Source organism: Bos grunniens, chromosome 12 (genome assembly GCF_055505025.1).
Source record: "Bos grunniens cultivar Pamir isolate PY7600 chromosome 12, Bosgru_T2T1.0, whole genome shotgun sequence".
Classification (NCBI taxonomy): Eukaryota; Metazoa; Chordata; class Mammalia; order Artiodactyla; family Bovidae; genus Bos; species Bos grunniens.
In genome coordinates this window covers 86197691-86222395 of record NC_141176.1, presented here as the reverse complement: position 1 = coordinate 86222395, position 24705 = coordinate 86197691, and the positions used below count along the sequence as shown (strand labels likewise).

General features: G+C 40.4%; 1 long non-coding RNA gene across 4 annotated transcripts in view; it reads right to left on the bottom strand.

Annotated features, from left to right (window-relative positions):
- LOC147362036 (uncharacterized) overlaps positions 1-24705 on the bottom strand; it is a 233028-nt gene that overhangs the window by 40802 nt on the left and 167521 nt on the right. For 2 of the 4 annotated variants that reach the window (XR_015137719.1, XR_015137724.1), the window contains one exon: positions 21703-21823. The exons of the other annotated variants lie outside the window; for them this stretch is intronic. This is a non-coding gene — a long non-coding RNA (uncharacterized LOC147362036). Of the gene's footprint in view, positions 1-21702; positions 21824-24705 lie in introns of those variants that run through there. 4 annotated transcript variants of the gene reach the window in all.

Genomic DNA, 24705 nt, shown 5'->3' with positions numbered 1-24705 from the left:
TCTCCTTCTCTGTAAGCACAGAATCTGGACGCTCCTGTCCAAGAGCCCACACCAACACTGCATTCCTGAAGTCTTCTATTGTCCAGATTTCCAGGAAGTTGCACATGGAACTGATCATTCCAATTTTCTCAGGTTTCTCTGACATATTGATTTCCCAAACTGTTGTGAAAAGTGGGCCTATAAGCACCACTACGAACAAAGCTAGTGGAGGTGATGGAGTCCCAGCTGACTTCTTTCAAATCGTAAAAGACGATGCTGTGAAAGTGCTGCACTCAATATGCCAACAAAGTTGGAAAACTCAACAGTGGCCACAGGACTGGAAAAGGTCAGTTTTCACTCCAATCCCAAAGAAAGGCAATGCCAAAGAATGCTCGAACTACTGCACAATTGCTCTCATCTCACATGCTAGTAAAGTAATGCTCAAGATTCTCCAAGCCAGGCTTCAGCAATATGTGAACCGTGAATTTCCTGATGTTCAAGCTGGTTTTAGAAAAGGCAGAGGAACCAGAGATCAAATTGCCAACATCCGCTGGATCATAGCAAAAGCAAGAGAGTTCCAGAAAAACATCTATTTCTGCTTTATTGACTATGCCAAAGCCTTTGACTGTGTGGATCACAATAAACTGTGGGAAATTCTGAAAGAGATGGGCATACCAGACCACCTGATCTGCCTCTTGAGAAACCTATATACAGGTCAGGAAGCAACAGTTAGAACTGGACATGGAACAACAGACTGGTTCCAAATAGGAAAATGAGTACGTCAAGGCTGTATATTGTCACCCTGCTTTTTTAACTTATATGCAGAGTACATCATGAGAAACACTGGGCCCGATGAAGCACAAGCTGGAATTAAGATTTCTGGGAGAAATATCAATAACCTCAGATATGCAGATGACACCACCCTTATGGCAGAAAGTGAAGAAGAACTAAAGAGCCTCTTTGTGAAAGTGAAAGAGGAGAGTGAAAAAGTTGGCTTAAAGCTCAACATTCAGAAAACTAAGATCATGGCATCCAGTCCCATCACTTCATGGGAAATAGATGGGGAAACAGTGGAAGCAGTGTCAGACTTTATTTTTTGGGGCTCCAAAATCACTGCAGATAGTGATTGCAGCTATGAGATTAAAAGACGCTTACTCCTTGGAAGGAAAGTTATGACCAACCTAGATAGTATATTCAAAGCAGAGATAATACTTTGCCAACAAAAGTCCGCCTAGTCAAGGCTATGGTTTTTCCAGTGGTCATGTATGGATGTGAGAGTTGGACTGTGAAGAAGGCTGAGCGCCAAAGAATTGATGCTTTTGAACTGTAGTATTGGAGAAGACTCTTGAGAGTCCCTTAGACTGCAAGGAGATCCAAGCAGTCCATCCTAAAGGAGATCAGTCCTGGGTGTTCATTGGAAGGACTGATGTTGAAGCTGAAACTCCAATACTTTTGCCACCTGATGCAAAGAGCTGACTCATTTGAGAAGACCCTGATGCTGGGAAAGATTGAAAGCAGGAGGAGAACGGGATGACAGAGGATGAGATGATTGAATGGCATCTCTGACTCAGTGGACCTGAGTTTGGGTAGGCTCTGGGAGTTGGTGATGGACAGGGAGGCCTGGCGTGCTGCAGTTCTTGGGTCACAAAGAGCTGGAGAAGACTGAATGACTGAATGACTGAACTGACTGACGGTGACAAAGTACCACAAACTGGCTGGCTTAACGCAATGGACACTTATTCTCTCCAAAGGCCAGAAATCCAAAATCAAAATATTGGCAAGGCCACAGTCCCTTGAAACCCTCTGCAAATGATCCTTCCTTCCTATATATTTTTAGTCTCTAGGTCATGTCCAACTCTTTGCAACCCTATGGGCTGTAGCCCACTAGTCTCCTCTGTCCATGGTATTTCCCAGGGAAGAATACTGGAGTGGGTTGCCATTTCTTTCTCCAAGAGTCTTCCTGACCCAGGAATTGAACCCTGGTTCTCCTGCATTGCAGGCATGTTCTTTACCCTCTGGGCTTCCTTCATAGCTCAGTTGGTAAAGAATCCACCTACAAAGCAGGAGACTCCAGTTCAATTCCTGGGTCAGGAAGATCCACTGGAGAAGGGATAGGCTACCTCTTACAGTATTCTTGGGCTTCCCTTGTGGCTCAGCTGGTAAAGAATCTGCCTGCAATGTGGGAGACCTGGGTTCAATCCCTGGGTTGGGAAGATCCCCTGGAGAAGGGAAGGGCTACCCACTCCAGTATTCTGGCCTGGAGATTTCCATGGTCACAAAGAGTTGGATATGACTGAGTGACCTTCACTTCACTTCTTTACCCTCTGAACCACCCTTCCTTGCCTTTTACAAAGTGATTTTTGGTTGGTGGCTGCATGATTCCAATCTTTGCCTCTGTCTTTTTATGGTCATATGCCTTCTGTATCTGGTTTTTTTTTTTTTTTTTCTCTTCCTATAAGAGTGCCAGACATGTTACATTAGGACCCACCTTAAGGACCTCACCTAACTAATTACATCTGCAGAGACCCTTCTTCCATATAAGGTCACATTCATGGGTATAGGCTATGAGTTCTTTTAGGAGGGCATAATTCATCCCATAATAACCAAGATAGCAACTGATTATTTATCTCTAGCAGATTTTGAGCCTTTTACAATTTCTGTATAGACTGGTTGAAATTAATTATCAGTAACATGAAGGAAAGTTTTGACCAACCTAGATAGCATATTGAAAAGCAGAGACATTACTTTGCCAACAAAGGTCCATCTAGTCAAGGCTATAGTTTTTCCAGTAGTCACGTATGGATGTGAGAGTTGGACTGTGAAGAGAGCTGAGTGCCAAAGAATTGATGCTTTTGAACTGTGGTGTTGGAGAAGACTCTTGAGAGTCCCTTGGACTGCAAGGAGATCCAACCAGTCCATTCTAAAGATCAGTCCTGGGTGTTCTTTGGAAGGAATGATGCTAAAGCTGAAACTCCAATACTTTGGCCACCTCATGTGAAGAGTTGACTCATTGGAAAAGACTCTGATGCTGGGAGGGATTGGGGGCAGGAGGAAAAGGGGACGACAGAGGATGAGATGGCTGGATGGCATCACCGACTCCATGGACATGAGTTTGAGTGAACTCCAGGAGTTGGTGATGGACAGGGAGGCCTGGCATGCTGCAATTCATGGAGTCACAAAGAGTCAGACAGGACTGAGCGACTGAACTGAACTGAACTGAACATGATTTAGACAATAATTTGTTTTGTATTCCTTTGTTATATTTATGTGGATGGATACATTACTGAGTTGAAATATATTTATTGATCTCCTATCAGCAAGATGCTAGGCTGAAGGAAGGAAATTCATCCAAGTTAGACACAGATCTCTCCCTTTTTCTTAAGAGCTTTTATTTTAGAAACTGAAAGAAGTCAAGCATAAAATGATACAAATTCAAAACAGAAAATATAAGTGCCCTAAGATAGTAGTCCCCAACTTTTTGGCATCAGGGAGTGCTTTTGTGGAAGACAATTTTTCCACAGATGGGGTGGGGGTGGGTGGTTTCAGGGTGATTCAAGCTCATTGCATTTAGTGCGCACTTTATTTCTATTATTATTAGTTAAGTCCTCCTCAGGTCATCAGGCATTGGATCTTGGAAGTTGGGCACTTCTCTCTTAAAAGATAGGGATTAAACACAAGAAGGAGAATGTCTACATAAGGAGATTTGCCAGCTAATAGTAACAGTTCAACAAAGCAGTGTGTTTCTTCTGAATCAAATTACACATGTGTAAAGATCTCCTTCTCACTCTTCAACTCCATCAGCATTTATGGTCTACATATGCTGTGACTTCAAGCACTTTTTTTTATCACAGTGTAGCCCAGACTAGAAGGCGATGGCACCCACTCCAGTACTCTTACCTGGAAAATCCCATGGACGGAGGAGCCTGGTAGGCTGCAGTCCATGGGGTCGCACAGAGTTGGACACGACTGAAGTGACTTAGCAGCAGCAGCAACAGCCCAGACTAAGACTCTGATGCTGGGAGGGATTGGGGGCAGGAGGAAAGGGGACGACAGAGGATGAGATGGCTGGATGGCATCACTGACTTGATGGACGTGAGTCTGGGTGAACTCCGGGAGTTGGTGATGGACAGGGAGGCCTGGCGTGCTGCGATTCATGGGGTCGCAAGGAGTCGGACACGACTGAGCGACTGAACTGAACTGAACTGAACTGAAGCCCAGACTAGTGATGCACTCTGTTAGGTCTGTGATGAGATAAACGCAGAAAGTGGGAGTAAATATTTTGAAAATTTTATAGCACCTTTGTGAATTCTCTGTTTTCTTGATGTAGTTTTGTTGTTTTAATGTTCTTTTCCTCTTATTCTAGTAAGTTTTCATTGGATTTTATAAAGTATACAGTAGTGATATATTAAAATTGAAAAAAAAATTAAACTAATTCTTCACTTCAGATATTTGAAATGCTCTGAAGTAAGAACTTTCTCCTGGAGAAGAACCACATTTAAATGCATAGCAAGGTAAGGCCTCAGGCTAAATCTGTTTTTCACCACTGATCCCACAGAGACTTAACTGCAAAGAGTTCAGGGGACTAGTGAGAGATTTAATTTTTTTGTTCCTATCCAGACTGATCCAGACTGTCTAGGAAGGCATCTCAGGTATAAAGATAATTATCTTTTTAAAGAGAGAAAGACTGTGTCCTCATTACGCCCAGGTCTGCAGTCACAGCCCTATATCTGAAGCGGTTGAAGGAGCAGTAACGAATTGGCAGAGGGCTGATTTCTACTCCCAGCACTAACACCTTCCAGAGTGATGACCTTGAACGCTGCAGCACTTCACTCTTTACAAATCATTCCCATCTACCACAGAGAGCTTTTTGCATCAAGTTGAGCTCTGGCATGTGAACATTTTCTGCCATATTCAGAGTTCTCTATATATGGCGGAAATTAGGATATTATGGGAAGTATGGCATTGATTGGGCTTCCCAGGTAGCCCACGCTATTGGTAAAGAAACTGCCTGAGAATGCAGAAAATGTAAGAGATGTGGGTTCGATCTCTGAGGTGGGAAGATCCCCTAGAGGCTCCTCTGTTCATTCTTGCCTGAGGAATCCCACGGAGAGAGGAGCCTGGCGGGCTACAGTCCATGGGGTCACAAAGAGTTGGACACAACTGAAGCAACTTAGCATGCATTCATGGTACTGATTCCCCAAGGATATAAACAAGGAAAATGTTCCCCAAGTCTTAGGCAAAAATAAAGATGTGGAAATTTCTTGAGTCTATTTGTTTTTTCTTGAGATTTTCTTTACGGACTTTTTTAACTAAGGCATAACAGAGGATCTTCACAGGTTAACAATCTGTGCTTTGGATCAGTTCAGCTCAGGAGTTCAGTTGTGTCCCACTCGTTGAGAACCCATGGACTGCAGCACGCCAGGCCTCCCTGTCCATCACCAGCTCCCGGAGTTCACCCAAACTCATGTCCATTGAGTCGGTGATGCCCTCCAACCATCTCATCCTCTGTCGTCCCTTTCTTCTCTCATCTACAATCTTTCCCAGCATCAGGGTCTTTTCCAATGAGTCAGCTCTTTGCATCACGTGGCCAAACTATTGGAGTTTCAGGTTCAACATCAGTCCTTCCAATGAACACTCAAAACTGATTTCCTTTAGGATGGACTGGTTGGATCTCCTTGCAGTCCAAGGTATTCTCAAGAGTCTTCTCCAATACTGCAATTCTAAGGCATCAATTCTTTGCTGCTCAGCTTCCTTTATAGTCCAACTCTCACATCCATATATGACTACTGGAAAAACCATAGCCTTGACTAGATGGACCTTTAATGTCTCTTCTTTTTAATATGCTGTCTAGGTTGGTCATAACTTTCCTTCCAAGAAGTAAGCGTCTTTTAATTTCATGGCTGCAGTCACGATCTGCAGTGATTCTGGAGCCCAAAAAATAAAGTCTGCCACTGTTTTAACTGTTTCCCCATCAATTTGCCATGAAGTGATGAGACTGGATGCCATGATCTTCGTTTTCTGAATGTTGAGCTTTAAGCCAACTTTTTCACTCCCCACTTTCACTTTCTGATTCAAGAGGCTCTTTAGTTCTTCTTCACTTTCTGCCATAAGGGTGGTGTCATCTGCATATCTGAGGTTATTGATATTTCTCCCAGCAATCTTGATTCCAGCTTGTGCTTCCTCTAGCCCAGTGTTTCTCATGATATACTCTGCATATAAGTTAAATAAGCAAGGTAACAATATGCAGCCTTGATGTACTCCTTTTCCTATTTGGAACCAGTCTGTTGTTTCATGCCCAGTTCTAACTGTTGCTTCCTGACCTGCATATAGGTTTCTCAAGAGGCAGATCAGGTGGTCTGGTATTCCTATCTCTTGAAGATATTTCCAGTTTATTGTGATCCAGAGTCAAAGGCTTTGGCATAGTCAATAAAGCAGAAATAGAGGCTTCTCTGGAACTGTCTTGGTTTTTCAATAATCCAACGAATGTTGGCAATTTGATCTCTGGTTCCTCTGCCTTTTTGAAAACCAGCTTGAACATCTGGAAGTTCTTGGTTCACGTATTGTTGAAGCCTGGCTTGGAGAATTTTGAGCATTACTTTACTAGCATGTGAGATGAGTGCAATTGTGAGGTAGTTTGAGCATTCTTTGGCATTGCCTCTCTTTGGGATTGGAATGGAAACTGACCTTTTCCAGTCCTGTGGCCACTGCTGAGTTTTCCAAATGTGCCGGTATATTGAGTGCAGCATTTTCACAGCATCATCTTTTAGGATTTGAAAGAGCTCAGCTGGGAGTCTATCACTTCCACTAGCTTTGTTCATAGTGATGCTTCCTAAGGCCCACTTGACTTCACATTCAAGGATGCCTGGCTCTAGGTGAGTGATCACATCATCATGATTATCTGTGTCTTGAAGATCTTTTTTGTACAGTTCTTCTGTGTATTCTTGCCACCTCTTCTTAATATCTTCTGCTTCTGTTAGGTCCATACCATTTCTGTCCTTTATCAAGCCCATCTTTGCATGAAGTGTTCCCTTGGTATCTCTAATTTTCTTGAAGAGATCTCTAGTCTTTCCCATTCTATTGTTTTCCTCTATTTCTTTGCATTGATCACTGAGGAAGGCTTTCTTATCTCTCCTTGCTATTCTTTGGAACTCTGTATTCAGATGCTTATACCTTTCCTTTTCCACTTCTTTTCTTTTCACAGCTATTTGTAAGGCCTCCTCAGACAGCCATTTTGCTTTTTTGCATTTCTTTTTCTTGGGGATGGTCTTGATCCCTGTCTCCTATACAATGTCATGAACCTCCATCCATAGTTCATCAGGCACTCTATCAGATCTAGGCCCTTAAATCTATTTTTCACTTCCACTGTATAATCATAGGGGATTTGATTTAGGTCATACCTGAATGGTCTAGTGGTTTTCCCTACTTTCTTCAATTTAAGTCTGAATTTGGCCATTAAAATAAGTCTGAATTTGACCTTTGGATAGACCTGGATGTATTGTTTCACGCTTCATCAAAAATGGACCATAAAAACATTCAAATAATTTGATATTTCTGAATCACTTTACTCCATTAAAACTAAAGAGAAAATGATTAAAAAAAATTTTTTTTTTACCAAGAAAGGCTTTCAAAATAAACATGGCACCACTGTCAATGGTCAGAAACTACTGAGAAAGCCAAACTCAATGAGATAGGAAGATCCTTTCATGATTCTTCCCAAAACAGGAGTAAATATTGACTACAACATATCTACAAATATGTGTTTGTATATATACTAGTAGATAGCTAAGAAAATTCTTTTTTCTTAAAAACATATAGGATGCTATCTTAGGTCAGCTAAAGACCAAGAACTTAAACCAGCATAATTCCTCTCCCTTGCTAAACAATAAGTCATACTTTTCTATACTGAGATCAAGCATAAAATAGCTTATCTTTTTGCTCCAGGAATTACCTGCTCCTGGCAGATAAGACTAGGAAGTAACTAAACTGCTTACTTATCAAGACTAAACTTGCTCATCCAACTGCTTCAAGATTCTCACCTGTTTGATGTGCCTTCAAAACCAAATATTATAAACTTTGCCCAATCCCAACCAGTTCTATACCTTGAAATATCCACCTTAAAATCACCTATCTCACTTTCTCAAACTTCAATAAATACACTTCTATAATTTCTTTATGTCTAGTCTCTCCTAAGACTATCAATATGGTTTTCTTCTTACTTCTACAAGTTTAATCATCTTAGTTTGCCTAATAAACAGATTTTTCTTCTAGTATTTTGAGAAAAGGCCAGTGAACAAGGTGTACCAAAATAATTTAATTAATATAGAATTCTGAATCAACATACATGATAGTGTTTTTCTACAGCATGTTCTCATTTTTCCCTATTCTGCCTTTAAAATCAATATTATTAGAGCTCTGGTTTAGTGCGTTTCCTTTGACTTGATAATTTTCTCTTACATTGCTTGTTGATTAAAAGCCTCTTCTTTCAGTAACTCCAGTATAACTTTATTCAACCCAGGCATTACAACTTGAGTCACCACCTAATTGTTTTGGTACTTTCCTCTTCTTAGGAAAAAATGAAAAACAAAAGGGGCATCTGTTACGTGACTATGTGGGGACTTAAACACAAGGAAGCTGAACACAAGCAGGGCCTCCATAGGACAAGATGTCTGAGCGCATTTGTTGGGAACTCAGATTAGGAGCAACTGCAGACTGGAATATCTAAGTAGGAAGACTCCAACCCAAGAAGCCTATACCCAGGATACAAGAAGCATACATTGTGTAAGCAATATGACGAATTGATGGATTAAGGGAGGCACTGAATGGCCTATGGAAGTGATGTTTAGGTACACTTGTGGCCTTAGGGTATTTATGAGGATTCAGAGGTCAGAAGCCAGCAGTCCCAAAGAGGCATGGTTTTACAAATGGTTCAAATTCAAGTAATGTTTTTCTAAGGAGAATTTGCCTATGAATCAAATCTCCAAGGACAGTTTTACGATTCACAGAAGAAAATTTAAGACCAACATAATTTCCCAACATAACAACAAAAGTTTATAGAGAAGGAGGCAGCCCTGTGTTAAATTTAAGAAAAATCCCCCAATGAAGACAAGGTTGCACACATTTACACAATTTAAGGGGTCCCTGTTAATCAGCTTTGTGTTGCTTCTCACTGTTTAAGGGTGAAAAATGTAGATTGTTTGTACACAGACATTACCTTCAAGCTTTTCATTCTCAACATTTGTAACATTACTGACCCTAAGTTTCATAGCACAGAAAGAACTGGATGAATGAGGAAACACTGAGCAGGAGACAGACCATCTAATCCCTATAATTCCACAATTATCCTTCTGAGATCCAAGGATTTGCCAACCAGACACTTAAAAAGAGGTATCCTCTTTAACTGTATGCCACTTCCTCCTATGCAGCCTATGTCTGGGAATAAAAATAAAAACAAGAAGACCCACACAAAATTAATTATGGAAGTTACTAAAAGAGCAGCAGATATGAACTAAAATCACTAAAACAACTTTTCATTTTATAAATATATGTATACATACATATATGTATGTGTGTGTGTGTGGTTTTCATTTCTCAGAGAAATTTTACAGATAAGTCTGGACACTTTCTCACTTGAGTCATAGCTGAATAACTAATTATTTTAGTGATGCAAAGATCAGCTTTAATATGGTAGTCAGTCAAATTGTTTATTCTTTAAAAAAGTTCAATTAATTTAAAATATGGACTTAGTATGTCTCTAATGAGAAGAATTTATTCAAATTTTAGATTTAAAGGAAATTCAAATTCTTGCCAAAGTTTTTGTTATCCTTAATTCAACAAGTATAGGTTTATCAATGTTAATTAATTGCTTATTCAGAAATCTGATGTTTACTAAAGATCAAGGCAGTGCTTGCTAACAAAAACATGTAGGCTCAAACATTTGGTCTGTCCTTATGGAGGTCTCCATGTTCTAGATGCAAAATATAATAAGTTCACCAATAGGGATTATGATGGTTGCTTTTGTGTATGAACTTGACTGGGCCGTGGGTGCTCAGGTATTTGGTCAAGTATTACTCTAGGTGTTTCTGTGAGGGTGTTTTGGATGATATTAACATTTAAGCCTATAGAAGTAAGTGAAGCAAACTGCTATCCTTCATATGGGTGAGCCTCACCCAATCAGTCAAAGGCCAAACTAGAATAAAGACTGACTATCTCCCAAATGTCAAAGAATGTTCAAACTACCAAACAATTGCACTCATTTCACATTCTAGAAAAATAATGCTCAAAATCCTTCAAGCTAGGCTTCAGCAATACATGAACTGAGAACTTCCCCATGTACAAGCTAGATCTAGAAAAGGCAGAGGAACCAGAGAACGAATTGTCAACCTCCACTGAATCATAGGAAAAAAACAAGGGAATTCCAGAAAAACATCTGCTTCACTGACTCCACTAAAACCTTTGGCTGTGTGAATCACAACAAACTGGAAAATTCATAAAGAGACGGGAATACCAGACAACCTTACCTGGCTCTTGAGAAACCAGTATGCAGGTCAGGAAGCAACAGTTAGAACTGGACATGGAAAAAAGGACTGGTTCAAAATTGGGAAGGTAGTACATCAAGGTTGTATATTGTCACCTTGCTTATTTAACTTATGTGCAGAGTACATCATGTGAAATGCTGGGCTGGATGAATCACAAGCTGGAATCAAGACTGCCAAGAGAAATATCAACAACTTCAGATATGCAGATGATACCATTTTAATGGCAAAAAGTGAAGAGGAACCTTCAGCTGCTGTCCATGGGGTCTTAAAGATTTGGACACGACTTAGCAACTGAACAACAACAGCTCTCCCAAATAAGAGGGAACTTTTCCTGCCTGACCACCTTCAGACTGGGACATAAGTTTTTTCCTGTCTTTGGACTGGAATGGAAACACTGGCTTTTCCTGTGTCTTGAGCCTGCCAGCCTTCAGACTGGAACTCATATCTATTCTCCTGGGCCTCTAACTTGCCAACTCCAAGTCTAATAACTTCTCAGCCTCCATAATTGCATGAACCAATTCCCTATAATTTTATATCTTATTGCTTCTGTTTCTCTGAAGAACACAGACCAATAAAGAGGGTTTAGAGAGGATATTATGAGATTGTGGGGGAAATATTATATAATGAACCATAGGATGATTACAAATGGCTTCTTGATTAAAACCAAATCTGAATTTTCATTTAAATAGTTTAAGGATGTATGCAAATTATTGTCTTCATCAAATTCTTCAGTATCTTTAAAGCTTTTTACCACTGGAAATTTCTTTCAAATAATATCTTATAAAAACTCCATTGAATAAAACAGTTGCATCCAAAGTCACTCTAATTCATGTGGAAGTGACAACTAGATCCTCAGCTATGTTTGCAAATTCCACAGAATCTTCTCCGTAGATCCCTGAGTTTTATACAGTTATTCACGGGTTAAATATTATGGTTTGGCTGCATTAGGAAGAGGGCTCGCACAGTTATATTTGATTAAACATCATACAATTTAAACCATCTTACTTTGCAGCCAATTTTAACACCAATGATTTACAAGATATCGTTTTTATGAGAAGCACATGTTTTTAAGTACAATTATTCCACTTGTGTTTATGGCTCTATCTACTCCATCTGTGACAGAAGAGTTAGATAAAGCAATTAATCAAACTTGTTTTTCCCTAGGTTGATGAGGAAAGAATGAAAGGTATTTTGTCCAAAACAGGGTAGATAAGCAAAGATTTATGTGTAGAGGACTGAGGTTTTCCTTGTGTTGGAGGAGAGTCAAAAAGTCTAAGATCACAGAAGCAAAGGGTAGCATCGTCCAAAAGCTGGAGGGTTTGAGAATTGACGGTGAGGCAAATATTCAGAATATAATAAAGGTGATATTTAAAATCAATGGGAAAGATTCATTTTCAAAAAGTGGAAAATTGGGTAGTCAGTTGAAGGAAAAAAAATAATTTGTAAAGTTACTTCACATATTTCATTAAAATAAGATGTATCAATTGATTTAAACAATTGTCAAAAAAAAGTGAAAAACAAAACCATAAGCAATAGATTGGTTTAAAAATTGCAGTGTGCCTGTCAACTCTAATTAAACAAAAACACAAAAGACACCAAGTGAAAGAAATAAATTTTAAAACATATAAATTTAAGATTCATTATACAAAAGTTTACAAAGTCAAGGACTAATATTAGCTTGGGAAAATATTTTCAATTTATATCCCAGACAGAAGGAAAAATTTTCTTAATGTTTAAATATTTTGATAAATCAAAAGGACAAAGAAAAACACCACCAAGAAAAAAAAAAAAAAAAGGCAGTGTGCCGTTAAAAAAAAAAATAGAGAGTCCTTAAACATGTATCAGTTTAGTTTAGTCACTCAGTCGTGTCCAACTCTTTGTGACCCCATGGACTGCAGCACACCAGGCCTCCCTGTCCATCACCAGCTTCCAGAGTTTACCCAAACTCATGTCCATTGAGCACTCCAGGCCTCCCTGTCCATCACCAGCTTCCAGAGTTTACCCAAACTCATGTCCATTGAATCGGTGATGCCATCCAACCATCTTATCCTCTGTTGTCCCCTTCTCTTCTCACCTTCAATCTTTCCCAGCATCAGGGTCTTTTCCAATGAGTCAGTTCTTCACATCAGGTGGCCAAAGTACTGGAGTTTCAGGTTCAACATCAGTCCTTCCAATGAACATTCAGGACTGATTTCCTTTAGGATGGACTGGTTGGATCTCCTCACAGTCCAAGGGACTCTCAAGAGTCTTCTCCAACACCACAGTTCAAAAGCATCAATTCTTCTACACTCAGCTTTCTTTATAGTCCAACTCTCACATCCATACTTGACTACTAGAAAAACCATAGCCTCGACTAGATGAACCTTTTTTGGCAAAGTAATGTCTCAACTTTCTAGGTTGGTCATAACTTTTCTCCTAAGGAGGAAGCGTCTGTTTATTTCATGGCTGCAGTCACCATCTGCAGTGATTTTTGAGCCCAGAAAACTAAAGTCTGACACTGTTTCCACTGTTTCTCCGTCTATTTGCCACGAAATGATGGGACCAGATGCCATGATCTTAGTTTTCTGAATGTTGAGCTTTAAGCCAACTTTTTCATTTTGCATACAGATATCTTAAGAGGCAGGTGAGGTGGTCTGGTATTCCCATCTCTTTAAGAATTTTCCACAGTTTATTGTGATTCACACAGTCAAAGGCTTTGGCATAGTCAACAAAGCAGAAATAGATGTTTTTCTGAAACTCTCTTGCTTTTTCAATGATCTAGCGGATGTTGGCAATTTGATCTCTGGTTCCTCTGCCTTTTCTAAAATCAGCTTGAACATCTGGAAGTTCACGGTTCACATATTGTTGAAGCCTGGCTTGGAGAATTTTGAGCATTACTTTGCTAGTGTGTGAAATGAGAGCAATTGTGCGGTATGAACATGTATACTGATATGATTATACATTTTTATAATCCCCATGTAATGTAATTTGACAATAATATCAATGCACCAACCCTGTAACTCTGCAATCCTTTTTCTTGGACACATTTGTAAAATATCTTGGACATTTGTAAAATATTATATGAAAAGGACCATCATTGTGTGTTCCAATAAAACTACTGAAGACCTACAAATATGGGACAAATAGATTGTGCTATATTTATAGATTTGTGCAATCAAAATATGTTAGTTTTATACACAATAAAGCATCTCTAGATGTACTGTTAAAATAAAAATTAAATGGTGTATCATGTCTTCATTTGTTTGGAAGGAAATGCTTATATAATACTTGGAAGTGCAGAGGAAAATTTGGAAGCACGCCCGAGAAGAGTGAACACATCCAGAAAAGGGTTGTGGCTAGTTAGGCAAAAGGAAGAAAGACACAAGAATGAGTGACAAAGAAGTTGACTTCAGCAGGTGTTACCAGAATGTGATGACGGCAGAACCCCGAAATTCACACTATGAAGATTCTGAACAAAACGTCACTGCCCAAGTGGATCCCCCCAAAATCGTGTGTCATGTGAAAAGCTTCCATTTCTTAAATGCAGCTCTTCTTCTTGGCACCAGGGCCTCCCCATGAACTAGAAAGGACATGTTATTGATTTGAATACAGACAAGCTAAAGAACTGTAGCACAGGACAATCTCAGTGTGTGCGTTCTTAGGCACCCTGTTGGTGGCAAGTCAATAATGCACGCAGCCACCCACTAGTGAGCCTGTAACCTACAAAGACAGTGTTTGTTATCCTTGTCGCTTCAAACCACTTTGAAAGTAACTGGATCTATAAAGAAACAGCTGTAGTACAATAGAAACAGATCCAAATTCTGCCCTTCAAATTCATTATATTCCTGAAAAGGTATGACAGAATTCATTCACGGATCATGTTGCTTTAATTACAAAGTTGGTGGATCTGTGTCTATATACCTTGTACTCAGTAGCTAGTCAATGTATCAGGCACTTAAATATAAAAATGTTTTAAGGATTGTTTTTGAACATACATGTATACTACAATAAAATATCCCCAAACTTTACACTGTATCAGATCTTTCAAGACCTCAATCTTTGCTTATAAAGTAAAAAGACCTCTAACCTGATCATTTATCATCAATAGCAAGCATTTCCCAATTACAATTACTTATATGGTGGCTATATTCTTTGAAACACACAAAAATGTAAGCTGTGTTATTTTGTTCCAGAATTCTCCTGCTGTTCTGTTCTCATAGGCTTAATGTTTAGAAAATTCAAACCTTAAAAAAAAAAAAAACTTTCATGAATAAGTAGATTGTATATGAGGTAAGGGATTGCTTGCTGATAATGAGTGAATTCCCCATTAAGGGCTTGACCAGGTACAGTGTAATTTATGTTTATCCCCTAACATCCTGACCAGATGATTTCCAAAGGCAGTCATTTATTCCTGCAATCTCCTGTTTCTCTTTATAGATGAAAATTAATCAGTCCAATGAATGGAAACATAGAAGCATTCTTTCTTCTTCACCATGTTATCCTTTTTCACTTTTTTTATAACCAGTCAAAAGACTGAGAACCCGATATTTGTTCAGATTCCTCTTCTCCGCCTGGCCCGTTCTGCTTGTTCTGGTTATTTGTGTTGACAGATTGAACAGTGAGGCTCGTTTTATAGCAATACTCCAGCAGTCATACATTCTCCAGGCTGAGTCATCTTCACTCTTTTTTCATTCTCTGACTGCATCTGAAATTTGAATTTTGTCATTCTACTTTGAAAAGGCAATGGATGGGGAGAACTTGGGCATTCCAGATAATAGAACATAGCCTCCTAATCTTTGATAAAAAAACTGCAATCCTATATAACACGTTGTCAGCCTATCCTTTTTATACCTTCATTTCTGATCTGATGAAGAATGGCTCAGCACACTTAACTAATCACAGCATATAAATGCTTTTTTGGAAATACATACCCGCAGTGATAAATACTGTAACTTAACCAATGCTTTTTTCGACATGTGGCATTGAAGTCCATTTTTCCCCTTTTCCTATAATTTTACTCACTCTGCTCCCTGCCACCTTTTCTTTTTTCCTGTTTACAGAGAGAGTAGTGATCATTCAGGTGTGTCTCTGATTCAGATGCAGTGACTTTGAAAATTGAATGTTTATGACAGTGGTTAGTCCTGTGCCTCCGTTCAAAATCTCATCATAACATAAATACTTAGAATATGTATTCCGATTTTTATAAAGACACACACACACACACACACACACACACACACCCCTCAGTCATGTGTGCATGCTAAGTCACTTCAGTCGTGTCCTACTCCTTGTGACCCTATGGATTGTAGCCTGCCAGGCTCCTCTGACCATGGGATTCTCCAGGCAAGAACACTGAAGTGGGCTGTCATGCTTTTCTCCAGGGGATCTTCCTGACCAATGTCTCTAATGTCTTCTGCATTGACAGGTAGATTCTTTACCACTACTGCCACCTGGGTAGAGAAAAATAAATATAAAATAACAAAAACACCCCCTCAGTGATGGCTCCAAGTAAAACCCAGAATCTAAAATCCCTATGCTGAATACCACAGCCATCATTACCTTTCTGAATTCTCAAGTGAAGGAATATTTATTTGGAGAATATGCTTCAATCACCAAAAGAACCTGCATTTCCTCATAGCCTATCTGGTCTCATCCTGGTTTATAAACTCTGATTACACATCACCTTTAGTGCAACCTTTTCCTGTGGAGATAGGAAGAGCAGAGCATGGAAAGCCTCAAGCTGACTGCTACCTTTCCACCAGGTAAGGTTTCTCCTGCTTCTCCTCTGTGCCTGCAGGTAGTGGCATGAGTGTGTGTACTCAGTCGTGCCCAACTCTTATGCCCCATGGACTGTAGCCTGCCCATGGACTTTTCTAGGCGAGAATATAGGAGTGGGCTGTCATTTCCTCCTCCAAGTGATCTTCCCAACCCAGGGATCAAACCTATGTCTCCTGTGTCTCCTGCATTGCAGGCAGATTCTTTACCACTGAGCCACCAGGGAAACCCATGCACTTGCAGATAGCCTCAAAAATCTGGAAAGAATTTTGGTATCAATTTTCCATGCAGATGACAAGAGTTCAAAGAAAAGTGTTGCATAAAGATTTAATATCACACCTGGTAGGTTCCATACGTAATCATTTTTCTCATCTACAAAAAAAAAAAAAAAATCAAATGCCATCCTCTCTCGTGTTTCTGTGGACCAGAGAGCTCCATCTTACCCTTGACCTCTGACAAAGCATTTCCTACCTCAACATAGAGCAGATGATCAGAATGGTGTGACATTTTAGCAACTTATGAAACAAAGATTCTCAAGTGTGATCCAAAGCCCTCCAGAGTAATGGTTCCAGTTCTTGTTTCTTATTCATTTGCTTTCCCACTGTGAAGTGAGACTGTGCAGGATGGGTGAGTCTTGCCGATACTGATGACATGAAACCTTCAGGTAGCCACCACCCTGTTGTTAAGGTGTGACCTGGGATTGTTAGCTGTTTTAGTTGCTAAGTCATGTCCAACTCTTTTGCAACCCCATGGACTATAACCCACCAGGCTCTTCACTGCATGAGGTTCTAGAGGCAAGAATCCTGGAGTGGCTTGCCATTTCCTTCTCCAGGGGATCTTCCCAGCCCAGGGACTGAGCCCACGTCTCCCACACGGGCAGGCAGGTTCTTTCCTGCTGAGCCACCAGTGAAACCCATGGCATGGGATGAATACTCAAATAGGATTTCTCCTTTTTCTGAGTATTTTTTTTTTTTAATCTTGCACCTAAATAACTAGGTTCATTGTGCTTTCTATGCTGGAGAAACATTTCAGAAGAATTCCCCTTGTCCCTTTGGGAATTCTGCCCTAATAACTGATGCTACTCTTATGTGTAAAATAGTATGTAGGGAGAAGGCAATGGCACCCCACTCCTGTACTCTTGCCTGGAAAATCCCATGGACAGAGGAGCCTGGTGGGCTGCAGTCCATGGGGTCGCTAAGAGTCGGACACGACTGAGTGATTTCACTTTCACTTTTCACTTTCATGCACTGGAGAAGGAAATGGCAACCCACTCCAGTGTTCTTGCCTGGAGAATCCCAGGGACGGGGGAACCTGGTGGGCTGCCGTCTATGGGGTCGCACAGAGTCGGACATGACTGAGGTGACTTAGCAGCAGCAGCAGCAGCAGCAGCTATCATAGCCTTTTATTTATTATGCCTTGATAACTCCAGAAACTATGACATCTTTGGTGTTGTGTGGACAACTACCAAGTATGAAGCAGAAGCAAGGAGGCTATGTTGGGTTTTGACACAAAAATCTAGGTGAGAATCCAGTTGCATGGTGATGATTTAGAAGAAGATTGTAGTAGTAGGCATAGCAAGACATGAATGGATTTCTGCTAGATTATGGAGGTGGTATTGCTATTAGATTATTATCTGTTAATCATTGACTTCTACACACTGCTATATTTAAATTGGATAGTCAACAAGGGGGCTTCCCAGGTGGCTCAGTGGTAAACAATCCACCTACCAATGCAGGAGGTGTGGGATCAGTTCCTGAGTCTGGAAGATCCCCTGGAGAAAGAAAGGAAATGGCAACCCACTCCAGTATTCTTGCCTGGAGAATCCCAAGGACAGAGGAACCTGGTGGGCTACAGTCGACTGCGTTGCAAAAGAGTCAGACACAACTTAGCGACTAAAGAAAAACAGCAAACCAACAAAGACCTAACTTAGAGCACAGGAAACTCTACTATACCTAAATGGGAAAAGAATTGGGAAAAGAATAGATGCGTGTATTTGCTGTACACCTGAATCGTACACAACATTGCTAATAAACTGTACTCCAATATAAAATAAAAACTTGTTAAAAAGGGAGAGATGTTCCTTTAAGAAAGGCACACATGAAGGATATGTCCTGTGTTTCTGGCCTAAAGGACTCAGTTGATGGTGACATCATTTGCTGAATGCAGAGACTGGGGAAGGAGATGTCTTTGGGAGTGTGGGGATAAATTAATTGCTCTGCTTTGCAGAAGCAAAGTCAGAGATGTTTACAAGGCTTCCATGTGGAGACACAGACCAGGCACTGGATATGTGAACTCAGTGAATAAATGAAGAATGGAGATAAACCATTAGGAATCATCAGAAAAGAGAATGGATCTCAGGCCATTATGCATGGGTCCACTCACCACAGGAACGTGTGTGGACAAGTAAAATGCAAGACTGTGACTCCCTGCTCTTTCTGCCAAGTCAATCTTTGTTCTCATTGAGAAATCAGGAGAGCTAAAAAGAGCAAAAGTCTACATCTGCATTCCCACCTATCAACTTCGAGCATTTGAGTGTTCACTTACAAACCAAAAAATACGTGTGCTATGTGGCTTTCCACTTTAGTGCACACTAACTGTGAGGAATGGCAGTCAAGTGATTGAATGAAATTTCAGGCATTTCTTTAATATATGAGGCCTGGGACACCTTCCCATCGAAATCATTTCAGCACCTCCCAAAATAGCTCTTGCTTGCCACATCTTTCTATAGTTTTAGGAAATGCTCAGAACACCCAAGAAAACCACAGCTTCACCCTCAACACCCACACAGTCTGGAAACAACCAAAATAACAATTAAATGTGACAAACAGCAGTTTATAATCTAAATTCCAACGACTCCATTACAAAATTTTGCTGCAAAACCTGTGTGTCAGAATCAAATATGCATTTTAAAGTCTAGGCTTGAAATTTCATGACCAGCTGCAGAGAATTACTGTTATTTAGGGACAAGACAGATATATAAGGAGAGAAAAGCAAAAGGAAAATTCCAAATTTCAGAGGCTTTAGGGCATTATTTCCTCTGCACCAATGAGTTTTTCATTGCCAACCTGAAGAGTTAAAACCAGTTATTGAGATGCTGCCACAAGGTTAAGTTAAAAATGTAATGGTCAGAAAATGAATTTCAGAGCAAGGATGCCCATTTTCAAATCTCAGCTTTGAAAAACTTCTGAGGCATGTGCTTAGGTTACCTAGCTTCTCTCTTTCTCAAATCCCTCACCTTTAAAATATTTATAATAATACTGGCTAACTCGCATCTCTGTGTAGAACTTGCCCATGGAAGTACAGCTGCTCCATGGGTGTATAATCACTCTTGTCTGCTTAAATATGCCATAAATCCATCCTTTCTCCAAGACATAACTCGAATTTATTTGCCTTTCCTGTTTATATTTCTTTTTCTAACTTGAGATGTAATGAAATGGGTGGTTCTAAAACTCTCTGGAAAAAGGTCTGAGTATGCCTCACAAGCACAATGAAAGGGGAAAATGACGCTAAAAACTATATTACACAAGCTTTTTTTCATGTAATTTCTCTTTAACATGTATGACTATACCCAACATGGGACTTCTCTGGTGGCTCAGTGCTAAAGAATCAACGCGCAATGCAGGAGACATCGATTGGATCCCTGGGTCAGGAAGATCCCCTGGAAAAGGAGATGACAGCCCCCTGCAGTATTCTTACCTGGGAAATCCCATGGACAGAGGAGACTAGGAGGCTACAGTCCATGGGGTCACAAAGAGTCAGACACGACTAAGCAACTAAACAACAGCAACACAGCTAGCATAGCATGTATTGTGTGCCAGGCAGTGTTGTTCTTTCTTTGTAAACGTTATCTCCTTTGGCTTTCATCCTACCCATCAGAAAGATCTGGGCCATTAATCCCTCTGCTGTGCTGCCTCTGATTGTAAACAAAGGACACTGGTCAGTTCCCAGTTCAGTTCAGGCGCTCAGTCATGTCCGACTCTTTGCGACCCCATGGACTACAGCAGGCCAGGCTTCCAAGTCCATCACCAACTCTCGGAGCATGCTCAGGTTCATGTCTGTCGAGTTGGTGATGCCATCCAACCATCTCATCCTCTGTCGTCCCCTTCTCCTCCCACCCTCAATCTTTCCCAGCATCAGGGTCTTTCCCAATGAGTCAGTTCTTTGCATCAAGTGGCCAAAGTATTGAAGCTTCAGCTTCAGCACCAGTCCTTCCAATGAATATTCAGGATTGATTTTCTTTAGGATTGACTGGTTGGATCTCCCTGCAGTCCAACAGATTCTCAAGAGTCTTCTCCAACACCACAGTTCAAAAGCATCAATTCTTCGATTCTCAGTTGTTTTTTTTTTTTTTTTTATGGTCCAACTCTTACATCCATACATGACTGGATGGAATGCATGGACTATGGAAAAACCATGCTTTGACTAGACGGACCTTTATTGGCAAAGTAATATCTCTGTTTAATCTACACAGCATATTAAAAACAGAGATATTACTTTGTCAACAAAGGTCCATCTAGTCAAAGCTATGGTTTTTCCAGTAGTCATGTATGGATGTGAGAGTTGAATTATAAAGAAAACTGAGCATCGAAGCATTAACACTTTGGAACTGCAGTGTTTGAAAAAGACTCTTGAAAGTCCCTTGGACTCCAAAAAGATCAAGCTTTTCTTCCAAGGAGCAAGTGTCTTTTGATTTCATGGCTGCAGTCACCATCTGCAGTGATTCTGGAGCACAAGAAAGGTTCAGGATGGGGAACACATAAAAAAAAAAAAGATTAAAAAAAAAAAAAAAGAAAATAAAGTCTCTCACTGTTTTCATTGTTTCCCCATCTATTTTCCATGAAGTGATGGCACCAGATGCCATGATCTTCATTTTTTGAATGTTGAGTTTTAAGCCAGCTTTTTCACTCTCCTCTTTCACTTTCATCAAGAGGCTCTTCAGTTCTTTGCTTTCTGCCATAAGGGTGTGTCATCTGCATATCTGAGGTTATTGATATTTCTCCCCAGCAATCTTGATTCCAGCTTGTGCTTCATCCAGCTTGGCATTTCACATGATTTAATATGCTTATATGTTAAATAAGCAGGATGACAATATGCAGCCTTGATGTACTCCTTTCCCAATTTGGAATCAGTCTGTTTTTCCAAATGTGGTTCTAACTGCTACTTCTTGACCTGCATACAGGTTTCCCAGGAGGGAGGTAAGATGGTCTGGTATTTCCATCTCTTTAAGAATTTTCCACACAGTTTGTTGTGATCCATGTTTACTTAAAATACTTGGTGAAAAATAAGATGGTAAGCCTACCGTGGCTGAAATCTCCTCTCATTCAAATAGATTTTATGAAATGACACTGCATCTATCCCAATGCAAACTAACATTTTTGAGAGTCTGAGATGTCCCGTCTAATTTTAAAACCTAACATTTCCTACATTGCCACAGTTTGATTTTTGTATGTATATTTATTAAATTCTCAGTGACTAGTGGTCTAAGGAACCAAGTCAGGGAAAAGCTGGTTTAGATTCTTTCCAGGACAAGTAGACTCTTCTTTTGTAGAAATATTCTGAGGAAAGAAGATTGACTTTTATTAGCATCAGTGAATGTGTTTCTGGAGAAATAGAGGGGATAATCTTTTTAGGGGCTCTTTTTCATTTGCAAAAAGAGACTTATGAATCCCTGAGCAGCAGATAGTATTAAATCAGTGCCTTATGTATTAACTTAATTTGGTTAGCAGGTTTCTGAAACTTATGTGCTATTGAGGATGTGGAAAATATAGTATCTTATGGGACAACCAAGAAGATTGCCTTTCAGTAAACTGTGTGGTCCATTTTTTTCTTACATATTATAATTATTCACTCCAAAGGATTTGAGGAATCTGGCAATAAAGTTCTGTCTTTCACACACACATATAAACACAATAAACAATTAACCTGTGCCTCTGACCCTCCTTCTTGCATATGGTGACTCCATGATTGTAAAGTGAAGATCTCTAAATATTATGAGGATATATCTTGTGTAATTTATAGTGATTGTGTTACAGACATTTACTGAGTGCAGAGTATGGGCACAGGGTGTAAGCTCTCACATCATCGTCTTCATCCAATCATAGAGTTGCCCCTGTGTAATAGGTATATTATTTTGGTTGGCCATTACACCAATTCCATGGGCTAAGAATTACTACCCTCATGCTATGCATAAGAAGAAAGAAGCCCAGAAAGGACTTTCAAAAGACCTCAAATCAGACTTCCCTGGCAGGAAAGTTAAGAATTGGTTAAGAATCACCTGCCAGTGCAGGGGACATGGGTCCGGTAAGATTCCAGATGCCACAGAGCAACTAATCCTGTGTGCCCAGCGCTGAAGGCTGAATCCCACCACAAACTACAGAGTAGTTCCCAAAAGCCTATGTGTGGCAATGAAGACCCAGAGCAGCCAAAAATAAATAAATCAATCTTAATAAAAGAACTCAAATCATAAACAACTGACTGGATTCAATGCTTGGTCTCCTGTGCCCAAGGTGCCTTCAACCAGAGTCCTATGTAAAGATCCCTTCCTGTATCATTTGTTTTTCTTACCTTAGCCCTGTCTGTGACTTTCAAACAGACAAGTTTGAGCATCTGTGTTCTGAATGCTTTTGTCATGGAAATTCCATATGTCCCTTAGAGTTTATTAAAACATTATTGACTCCACCATACAACTCTAATCACATCTTCCATTGAAATGCTGGGTTTAGTGGGACACTATCAACTCTATCTAGCTGGACAGGGTTTCTGGGCAAAAAATGCTATGTCAGTTTTAGCTGATGAGAGAACCAGGAGCAGACAGCTGACATAGCTTATTGTTAGTAGCACATTCTAACCACCATGACAAAAAATTGCAATAAGAACCTGCTGTACAGCACAGGGAACTCCCTTCAATACTCTGCAATGACCTATGTGGGAATAGAATATAAAAAAGAGTAGATATATGTATGAATGATTCACTTTGCTGTACAGCAGAAACTAACACAACATTGTAAACCAACTAGACTCCAGTGAAAGTTGAATTAAAAAGAAAAAGAAGTCTGTGAGTGAGCTTTTTGAGTATATTGGCTTTGCAGAACAAAAGGTAACGTTGCTCATGGAAGGCAGGAAAACGTTTTCCTGGGCATCAGAGTTAAAGTTATATTCAATCTTGAGAGGGTCCCACATCCCACGTCCCCGCCCACATATGGAAGAGAAGCACAGGAGTCACTCCCCACCAGACCCACACACCTGTTCCGGTCCTGAGCGTTAAAGCGAGACACGCGTGTCAAATGGGCTTTCCTGGAGGCTCAGTGGTAAAGAATCTGCCTGCCAATGCAGGAGACTTCCAGGAGATGCAGGCTCACTCCTCCCCAGGAGTAGGAAATGGTGGCCCACTCCGGTATTCTTGCCTGGGAAATCCCATGGACAGAGGAACCTGGCAGGCTATAGTCCATGGGGTTGCAAAGACTTGGTTGTCACTTAGTGACTAAGACAACTCATGTCAAATGCGATGAATATCCTAGCTTCATCTCTCTCACTCTCTCTGAACGAAGATATTAATGGCTAAAATTAGGATGAAGAATTTGAAAAAAGGGTCCAATTAGGGGCACATAAAGTCCTTCCTTCCTCTACTTGCTTCAGCCCCATGTGCTAAGGTCAGAAGTCCATTGGAGAAGTTTGGGGACAAGCCCTCTGGTGTTTAAAGAGACTGTGAATTTAACTGGAAGCGTCCTTTTCTACATATCTCCACATATCTCCCTTTAAACCTGTAGCAGTTTGAACATGTGGAAAACAACTCAAGAGCTCAAGATTCCAGTTACTATCTTTCCACCACTCAGACAGGAATATCAACGAGAGCTGTTAAACTGCTTCTGCATGGACAGGGTGGAGTAGCTGACTGTGCTGTATAACAAGGGCTGAGTTTCTGCTGGCCATCCAGGAAGAAGGTTTGGCCTGTATTAAAGACAGGGAGGGTCACCCAGGAAGTCAGGAAATCAATATAAGAAAAGAACTGGTCTAAGACACAACCACTTTCTGGAAACCATTTAGGCTTAATTAAGAAAAGCCTCAGGAGCCTCTGGGACAAACCAACAGAGAATTCGTTTTACATCCTTTGGAAACAGTCGATTTTCAGGAGGCTGCAGCATTAATGTCCAACAGTTAGACCTGCGCGATTGGAGTTCTCCTTCCAGTGTCGGTGGTCCGGGGGGCAGCAAAAGTGATGCTAGGAGCCGTACTATGAATGGAAGACGCGTCAAGGCCAGAGGCCATGGTGTCAGTGGAGTAGAAAATCAAAACGTACAACGAGTTTAATTAAAGCAATAAAATCTGCTACCCACTTCAAAAGACACGGGGCAGCTGACTGGTCCTCGGGGGTGGGTACAGGACCTTCAGTGTGGGCCCTCTGGGAGCAATGAGTCCAAGCACAGGATGAGAGGAGGCC